Below are 10,231 nucleotides of genomic sequence, written 5' to 3' on the forward strand. Positions count from 1 at the left end.
CAAGGAGAAGGGGACGACAGAGGACGAGATGGCTGGATAGTGTTCTTGAAGCTACCAGCATGAGTTTGACCAAACTGCGGGAGGCAGTGGAAGACAGGAGTGCCTGGTGTGCTCTGGTCCATGGGGTCATGAAGAGTCGGACACGACTAAACGACTAAACAACAACACTCTATATTCCTAGTCCAGGACTCTGAGTGCTACACACTACTCTGGATGCTCTGTGCTCACTTAATGCAAAACAGGCATACATCTCCTCCTGTGCCAAGTGTTGGGGAGTATGTAAGGTCATCCCATGATGACCCAACAGGCTTGGAAAAAGTTTGGAAACATCTCATAGGAATCTTACTTTATCTGCAACACTGTAGATTTCCGTCCTGTTCCTGCAGTCCACGACAAAAGCGTGCGCAATGGCACCCAGCTTTCTGCATTCCTCAGCTGTTTCCTCAACACCTTCCTAGCGGGGAAAAACATCTATAAACATCTATAACCCACAGGTACGATGTTAGCATATTCACGGCATAAACAAAAGACCTGTACAGGGAAGACGTGCTGCGTGTGCCAAATTTTAATGAACCATAGTTTAATATACAACAGAGGGAAGGGAAGCAAAACTGAGGCAGGAATAAGCAGTGGGATGTGCATTTATTTCCGTTATGCAAAGAGGGGCTTCCTTCTTCCCTGTGTTAATTGCACTGCCAGGGATGCAGCTAATAAACAAGGGGCAGAAAACACTATCAAACCATTCTACGTTCTAAATCTTATATAAATAATCCAAAAACTGGGAGAACAATGTACAAAATCTACTACAGAAGCCACAAACAGAAAAGTCATTCAAATTGTGTCCAAAAGGAAGGTTCAGTCTTTAAAGTTCCTTTAGCCAGGCTCCTGTCAATATCAACAAAGTTTGATCAAATGAAGTGTCAGTGATGTTACGCACAAGAGTTAGACAGGTTGCCGGCATTTGTCACCTGTTTTGCCCATGAAGAGTCTCGGGCCTCTTCAGGAAATTCTCTGTCAGGAAATTCTCCCTCAAGATTTTGGGTATTTACATACATTCACTGGTGATATAAACCAAAACCTGATTAACCTTTAAACATTCGTTATATAATTTCTGAGAGTATAAATACAAAAATCAATATTTAGAACGTACAATGGTTTGGTAGTGTTTTGTGTGCCGCTTATGTGCTCCTTACTTTATACTGGTCTAATACGAGAATACTACGAGGGACGCAGATGGCGCAGTGGGTTAAACCATAGAACCTAGGACTTGCCGATCAGAAGGTCGGTGGTTCGAATCCCCACAACGGGGTGAGCCCCCGTTGCTTGGTCCCTGCTCCTGTCAACCTAGCAGTTCGAAAGCACGTCAAAGTGCAAGTAGATAAATAGGTACCACTCCAGCGGGAAGGTAAACGGCGTTTCCGTGCACTGCTCTGGTTCGCCAGAAGCGGCTTAGTCATGATGGCCACATGGCCCAGAAGCTGTACGCCGGCTCCCTTGGCCAATAAAGCGAGATGAGCGCCACAACCCCAGAGTGGGCCACGACTGGACCTAATGGTCAGGGGTCCCTTTACCTTTACCTTACTACGAGAATTGGCAGCATAGGTTCATTTCTTCAATAAACAAGGGATAGGCAGACCTTAAGCGGGAGGCAAGAGGTAAAAGAGAGCAGAAGGGAACATGTGGCCACATCTCTTTCTCTCTAGGGCAGGCAACAAGGTGTAGCAGTCCTCCAGCCCACCCCAATCCTCAGCTCCAATTGTTTTTAAGCACATAATAATGATTCATCTCCATCTGGAAGCGGCAGACTTTGGTAATATTTGGTTATATGGGCACCCTGCTAAGATTTGGCACACAAAAATGAATCTTCTCAGTTATGGGCTGTCTCAATTTTGCACCCCTTCGGCTTGGCACTCCTTTGCAGGAGAACTGCCCGCACCACCCAAAATCCACCGCTGCATCTGGTGTTGGGCACCAGGCTGTCATCTGAAACACTCTGAGGGATTTTCAACACACACACACACACACACACACACACAAATGCCCATGCAAACAATTGTATCCTTTCCTTGGTCAAAAGCCAAAGCTGGCACTGCAGCAGGAGTCTTGCTGGAACAACCTGGGATAACCTTGGGCGCTGGAACAACCTGGGATAACTCTGGACGCCTTGTCAAGCTTTGGCAGTGCACGCACCGTCAGCAGCCTCCCCCCCCTTCCCAAGGAACTGTGGGATTTGTGTCTCTCTGAGGGGAATAGGGGTCTCCTCAGAACTTTTAGCATTCTTAACAAATGGCAATTCACATGATGCTTTGGGGGAAGCCATGGTTGTTTAAAGTATGGCACTGCTTTAAATTAATAGTGAAGACATGGCCTTCGGTCTGGTTTGCAAATTGGCAAGCCCTGTAATAATTTGAAAGCATTTTTGGACGCTGCACTGCAACATTTACCACTGCCTGTTGATACTCAGGACTGAGGGTAGAATAATAACACACACCTACCTTGTTGATATCCCAAAGAACCAGCTTGCTTTGGCGTTTGGCAAACTCATGGGCCGTTGCTCTTCCAAGCCCATGGGCAGCTCCGGTGATCAGAACAATCTCTCCACAAACAGATTTTCTCCTTTTCGGAATAAAGAGTTTCACCGGTGCTTCCAAGAGTGAATAAGTGCATATGACTAAAGTCTTGAGGACTAGAAGGATGACAAGCACCACTCTCCATATTAGAGGCTTTCTTCCCTGCAGCTGCTTATTGTGCATTCTGGCAAAAGAAACTCTTCAGGTAGTTAATGCTATAAAGAAGCAGTGAGTGTACATGAATCCTTAAAATGCAAGGAGTTGGTAGTACCTACGCCCTGAAGAATTAGGATGGCTGTTCCTCTTGACTGTACTCTTCAGAAGTACAGCTAATAAGAATATGCTGCAATAGTCACCTCTGTTGAAACATTCTATTGCGTATATTCACAAAGGCAGCCTATGTGTTACTCAAATTTAGAATGTAGGACGTGATGCTACTAGGTGTATGAAAATCTGTCCACTTCAACATCTCTCAGTTTCCCAATCTGAAATTCAGTTCTCTACATTTCCACGTCAGTTTGCAAATATATAGTTTTAAAATGTCTCAGGAGTATTCACCAGCATTTTAGTGCAAAATCCGCCACCAGTCAGACTTTACAAGAATGATATTCTTGTAAAGAAGCTGGTAAAATGCGGTCTTGACTATGCTACCACTCAGTGGATTTGTAACTGGCTGACGCACCGAACCCAAAGGGTGCTCATCAATGGTTCCTCTTCATCCTGGAGAAGAGTGACTAGTGGGGTGCCACAGGGTTCTGTCCTGGGCCCGGTCTTATTCAACATCTTTATCAACGACTTGGATGATGGACTCAAGGGCATCCTGATCAAATTTGCAGATGACACCAAACTGGGAGGGGTGGCTAACACCCCAGAGGACAAGATCACACTTCAAAACGACCTTGACAGATTAGAGAACTGGGCCAAAACAAACAAGATGAATTTTAACAGGGAGAAATGTAAAGTATTGCACTTGGGCAAAAAAAATGAGAGGCACAAATACAAGATGGGTGACACCTGGCTTGAGAGCAGTACATGTGAAAAGGATCTAGGAGTCTTGGTTGACCACAAACTTGACATGAGCCAACAGTGTGACGCGGCAGCTAAAAAAGCCAATGCAATTCTGGGCCTCATCAATAGGAGTATAGCATCTAGATCAAGGGAAGTAATAGTGCCACTGTATTCTGCTCTGGTCAGACCTCACCTGGAGTACTGTGTCCAGTTCTGGGCACCACAGTTCAAGAAGGACACTGACAAACTGGAACGTGTCCAGAGGAGGGCAACCAAAATGGTCAAAGGCCTGGAAATGATGCCTTATGAGGAACGGCTAAGGGAGCTGGGCATGTTTAGCCTGGAGAAGAGGAGGTTAAGGGGTGATATGATAGCCATGTTCAAATATATAAAAGGATGTCACATAGAGGAGGGAGAAAGGCTGTTTTCTGCTGCTCCAGAGAAGCGGACACGGAGCAATGGATCCAAACTACAAGAAAGAAGATTCCACCTAAACATTAGGAAGAACTTCCTGACAGTAAGAGCTGTTCGACAGTGGAATTTGCTGCCAAGGAGTGTGGTGGAGTCTCCTTCTTTAGAGGTCTTTAAGCAGAGGCTTGACAACCATATGTCAGGAGTGCTCTGATGGTGTTTCCTGCTTGGCAGGGGGTTGGACTCGATGGCCCTTGTGGTCTCTTCCAACTCTATGATTCTATGATTCTATGATTCTTTGGTGCACGTAAAACGGCAGGAGCGATAAGTAGTATTTATGGAATATTGATATATAACTAATGATTTTTGTGGGCTGACAAAGTGAAGAGTAACTCGACTTGACATTTGGGAATATGTTCTAGTTAAATAAAAGCCTAAGCAGGAATTGAAATATGTACAGGCGCTGGGAAATGAAGAAGGAGGTAAATAATGATAATGATAAAATGCTAAAACATTTTAAGTATTGAAATGGAATTAGGAAATGTATGTTACATTGAGCAAGGAAATCCTGAAAGTGAGATGGGAAGTAAACTTTTAAAGTTTGTATTAAATTTAAATTAATTTGTTGTTAATTTGTTAATTTTTTTTTGAAAAGCAATAAAAATTAATTGGCATAAAAAGAGAAGGATTTGCTGCATTCAGCAGTAGGGATTGCCTTGCAAGGTCCCACAATTCTTTGATCCTACTCCAACACTTAACAGCTGAGAGCCAGTGTGGTGTGGTGGTTAAGAGCGGTAGTCTCGTAATCTGGTGAACCGGGTTCGTGTCTCCGCTCCTCCACATGCAGCTGCTGGGTGACCTTGGGCCAGTCACACTTCTTTGAAGTCTCTCAGCCCCACTCACCTCACAGAGTGTTTGTTGTGGGGGAGAAAGGGAAAGGAGAATGTTAGCCGCTTTGAGACTCCTGAAGGGGAGTGAAAGGCGGGATATCAAATCCAAACTCTTCTTCCTCTTCTTCTTCTTCTTCTTCTTCTTCTTCTTCTTCTTCTTCTTCTTCTTCTTCTTCTTCTTCTGTTTGAAGATCGCCAGATTGTGGGAGGCTGGTCTATATTATGCATACTTGGGAGATAGCAAAACAACTGCAGAATGTGCCATATGCTTCTTGTGACTGTTGCAAATATAAGATCAGCCCCAGGCTGAGGTTCCACAGCCGAACTGCTCTGCCCGTGTTTTCTCCTCACGTTCCACCAAAATCGACTCTCCTGTAGTCTAAGCCAATAAAATTCAAGCCATTCCTCCTTTGAGATCTTGAGCGCCATGTTTTGAAACAAGTGAAGTACAGTGGTACCTCAGGTGACATACGCTTCAGGTTACATATGCTTCAGGTTACTGAATAAGCCAGAAATAGTGCTTCAGGTTAAGAACTTTGCTTCAGGATGAGAACAGAAATCGTGCTCCGGCAGTGCGGCGGCAGCGGGAGGCCCCATTAGCTAAAGTGGTGCTTCAGGTTAATACATCAAACATTAAAAGCTTCCCGAAACAGGGCTGCCTTCAGATGTCTTCTAAAAGCCTGGTAGTTGTTGCTCTCTTTGACATCTGGTGGGAGGGCATTCCACAGGGAAGGCGCCACTACCAAGAAGGCCCTCTGCCTGGTTCCCTGTAACTTGGCTTCTCGCAGTGAGGGAACCGCCAGAAGGCCCTCGGTGCTGGACCTCAGTGTCCAGGTAGAACGATGGGGGTGGAGACGCTCCTTCAGTGTCTTAAGTTACCTAATTGTACCACTAATCAAATGGCAAGATTCAAATCCCTACTAAACTTAAGCCTGGAAATGGTAGAAAGTAAGAAGAACCAAAATTGCCAGATGCATCCTCCATCTGGACTTCCCACCAGAGCTAGGCCTCCTCGTGTGTAAAAGTGGAAGAAAAGGTCACCAGCTTGGAGGTTGGTTTCTTTGTCTGAAGTGGTGATGGAGAGGGTGGCTTTCAGTCTTCATCTGGGTCCCTTGAAGAGAGAGCCATAACTGGCAGTCTTCATCTAACCTGCCAATTTTGACACATGGAAAGCCAAAGTATGGTTCAAAACTCAGAAAACAACCCATCCTGTTTCATTTATAATAATAATAATAATTTATTATTTATACCCCGCCCATCTGGCTGGGTTTCCCCAGCCACTCTGGGCGGCTTCCAACAGAATATTAAAATACAATTGTCTGTTAAACATTAAAAGCTTCCCTAAACAGGGCTGCCTTCAGATGTCTTCTAAAAGTCTGGCAGTTGTTTTTCTCTTTGACATCTGGGGGGAGGGCGTTCCACAGGGCGGGTGCCAATACTGAGAAGGCCCTCAGCTTGGTTCCCTGTAACTTGGCTTCTCACAGTGAGGGAACTATCAGAAGGCCCTCAGAGCTGGACTTCAGTGTCTGGGCAGAATGATGGAGGTGGAGACGCTCCTTCAGATATACTGGACCGAGGATGTTTAGGGCTTTAAAGGTCAGCACCGACAGTTTGGGAATGGCAGTACCTGTTGTACAGGTCACTAGAGCACGTACCACTCTGGCAAGACAGTCTGCGGGCAGATAGGGTCTTAGCCTGCATACCAGATGGAGCTGATAAACAGCTGCCCTGGACACAGAATTGACCTGCGCCTCCATGGACAGCTGTGAGTCCAGAATGACTCCCCAGCTGCGCACCTGGTCCTTCAGGGGCACAGTTACCCCATTCAGGACCAGGGAGTCCTCCACACCTGCCTCACACATTTCCCCCAATGTGTTCACCAAGCAAAAATAGGTTCAACAGGTAGTGTTTAACGGTGCTTTCTAGTCACATTTCCTAACTCTGTGAACAAAAGACAAATGATTAAACCACCTCTAAAATTAGTTATGCACATATTCACCTATTTTGCAATGTTTACTGCCCTTTAGCAAATATGTTTTTTGGGCTGATTCCAAAGTTTCTGCAGGCACATTTTTTATAGTTAAGTTAAGTAAACAAGGTAGCCCAGAGTTGGACTGAGGGGAAATGTTTGGGAATTGTGTTCAGATAATGTTTTTCACCCCCCCCCCCATGTTTCTTGATCAGAAATCCATGTTCAAAACAAATGCATGGGGGATAATGCATTCTCATATATTATCTTTACTTCTTGCCTGGGGTAGCAGTATATATTAGCCTGTTGTTTTTTAGTCGTTTAGTCGTGACCCCATGGACCAGAGCATGCCAGGCACTCCTGTCTTCCACTGCCTCCCGCAGTTTGGTCAAACTCATGCTGGTAGCTTCGAGAACACTGTCCAACCATCTCGTCCTCTGTCGTCCCCTTCTCCTTGTGCCCTCCATCTTTCCCAACATCAGGGTCTTTTCCAGGGAGTCTTCCCTTCTCATGAGGTGGCCAAAGTACTGGAGCCTCAGCTTCACGATCTGTCCTTCCAGTGAGCACTCAGGGCTGATTTCCTTAGGAATGGAGAGGGTGGATAGGTTTGATCTTCTTGATTAGCCTAGTGGGTTAAAAATAGTGTCTCCTTCCATTTGCCTCAATGAAAGTCATAGAAAAAAAGGCCCCCTTTGTCCCTTAAGATTTACTTTGAGTTTCTTAGCCATTTAAAAAAACATAAATTAGTAAACCATCTCTTGCTTCATTGTATCACCTTTCTTTGACACACAGGCCCCCAAACTTTTAATCGCTTCATTCTATGATTGGCCTTTGGTTCAGGTCTTCCACCAGTTCCTGAAATTTTGGGTACTTGCCTCAGCAGAAGAGGGTTGTTGAGCTTATTTTGGGAACATCTCAAAAATGTGGTCCCCCTGCCCATCATTTTTCTTTAAAAAATCACCCGAGTTGCCATATGCCCGGGTTTTCCTGGACATTTTGCTGATTCAGCAAAAATCTGCCCGGACGCCATTTTGATAGTCTGATTCCCGGACGTGTCCAGGAAAACCCAGAAGTATGGCAGTCCCAGACAAGAAATTCCTGGGCTGACTTACACAACCCAGGTTGGCTAACCTATTGAAGAGCAAATCTGTAAACATGACAAATGGTGTTGATTTGCCATCTGAGAAGAATCCTTTTGCTTGAGGAGACAGATGGTGCCAGGGTAACTGGGTGTGAAGTGACAGGAAAAGGGAGTCTTTTAGCAAGGTGTTCTGGGAAGAACAGACGAGAGAAGAAAAACTGGGATCCATCTTAGGCAGGTTGGCTGAAGGCTGGCTAGGAGAGATCCCTTGGACTCCAGGGCTGGACTGCTGAGGGGGACAAGCCCCTCTTGAAATGAAAATGCAGACTGAAGGTGTAAATAGGCAAATAAACCATATTTCTTAAAGCTACAACAGTGTCCGCCGTGTCTCAGTTCTCCAAAGGAACACAGGTCCAGGGTGAGTGCCAGGAACCCCCTGTGATCTTGCTACTGCTCCGCAGAAACAGGGGGAGGCCCCCCAACTCTTGTAACACTGGGCATTTTCAGGGAACCAGGAAGACACTGAAGGAATTAGAGATGGACGAATATGTCCATTTTGGTTTCTCTCTCCTTGTTTTTCTAATTCGAAGTTCAGTTCTCCACATTTCCACATCAATTTGCTATTTTTTTAAAAAATGTATTTTTATTAAAGATTTTCATGGTTTACAAAAGTATCTGCAGTCTCTCTCTCTTTTTGCTTCAAGTAACATTTTTTACAGATCAGTTTCATTTGTTGAGACATTAGGAAGGAAAGGGGGAAAGGGGGAAAGATGGGTGGGGTTGGGTGGCGATGTTTCTATTTTACTTAATATATGTGGGGTTTTGTGTCAGCGTCGCTTGTGCAGGTTCTCTGCTATTCACTTGCATTTCTTTGGTGGTGAGAGAGGTTGGGGTTGGCCCAGGGTGTGGTTGTTTGTTTGTGATTGGCTGTGGTGATATTTGTTTTCATGTGTGAGTGAGGTGGGTGTTTTGGATCAGGTTAGTCATATTGATTCGTATGTTGCTGGTGAATTTTTGTCATTGTCTTGTTGGGCTGTGTATGTGACAAAGGGGAGCCATACCGGGGTGAAGGCGTCTTCTTCTATTTGTCCCCATGTCAGTTTTAGTTTATTGGTTAATTTTTCTAGTAAGGCTGTTTCCCATACTATTTTGTACCATTGATCCATGCTTACTCCTGACAGGTCTCTCCAGTGTCTGCTTATGAAGTTTCTGGCTGCTGAATGTAGGTGGGTTATGAGTTCTTTGTGGTGTAAATGGGCATTATTGTCTTGGAAGATGTTTAGTAGGGCCAATTCTGGGGTGATTTCTAATATTTGCTTAGTTATTTTACACATTTCTCGTATGACTGTTGTCCAGAATAGTTGGATTTTGGGACACTCTCACCACATGTGGAGGCATGTGCCTGTGGAGGTGCACCCTCTCCAGCATTTTGGTGAGGTCCTTTTTTTTCTTTTCTTTTTGAGAGTCAGGCACTTGCTCTGTATTATTTTCAGCACTTGCTAAATAGGCAAGCCTATATAATTCTGACATGCAATTTTATTTTATCAAGTACCTTAAAAACAATAAAACTGCTTCTCCTCTGTTCTCCCATAGGATGTTTTGGCTTGATTAAGGGGCCTCTTACCTGCACCCCAAGCGATGAGGGTGGCGCTGTGGTCTAAACCACAGAGCCTAGGACTCGCCGATCAGAAGGTTGGCGGTTCAAATCCCCATGACGGGGTGAGCTCCCATTGCTCGGTCCCTGCTCCTGACAACCTAGCAGTTCAAAAGCACGTCAAAGTGCAAGTAGATAAATAGGTATCACTCCGGTGGGAAGGTGAACAGCGTTTCCGTGCGCTACTCTGGTTCGCCAGAAGCGGCTTAGTCATGCTGGCCACATAACCCGGAAGCTGTCTGCGGACAAACGCCAGCTCCCTCAGCCTATAGAGCAAGATGAGCGCGCAACCCCAGAGTCGTCCGTGACTGGACCTAACGGTCAGGGGGTACCTTTACTTTTACCTTTACCTGCACCCCAAACCCAGCTTGCGCACTGGACTATTTAGATTGGCTGGGACAGATTGGTCAGCTTAATGTCTGAGAGAGGGCTAGGAGGCTAAAGGAAGAACAGCAGATTGAGTGATTATATTATCGGGGTGGGGGTGGGGGACTTTTTTCACCATTTTCCAGAGCCAATAAGGATACATTTCTACTTCCGCTTCCAGCCAGCCAAGCCAAGTAGACCAGGGACTTGTGGCTGTTCCCATGGAATGGGGGCTTGAGGCTGTTCAGTGGGGTGTCAATTAGGCAGGCATAAATCTGCAAA

This window comes from Podarcis muralis, chromosome 9, assembly GCF_964188315.1.
Source record: "Podarcis muralis chromosome 9, rPodMur119.hap1.1, whole genome shotgun sequence".
Classification (NCBI taxonomy): Eukaryota; Metazoa; Chordata; class Lepidosauria; order Squamata; family Lacertidae; genus Podarcis; species Podarcis muralis.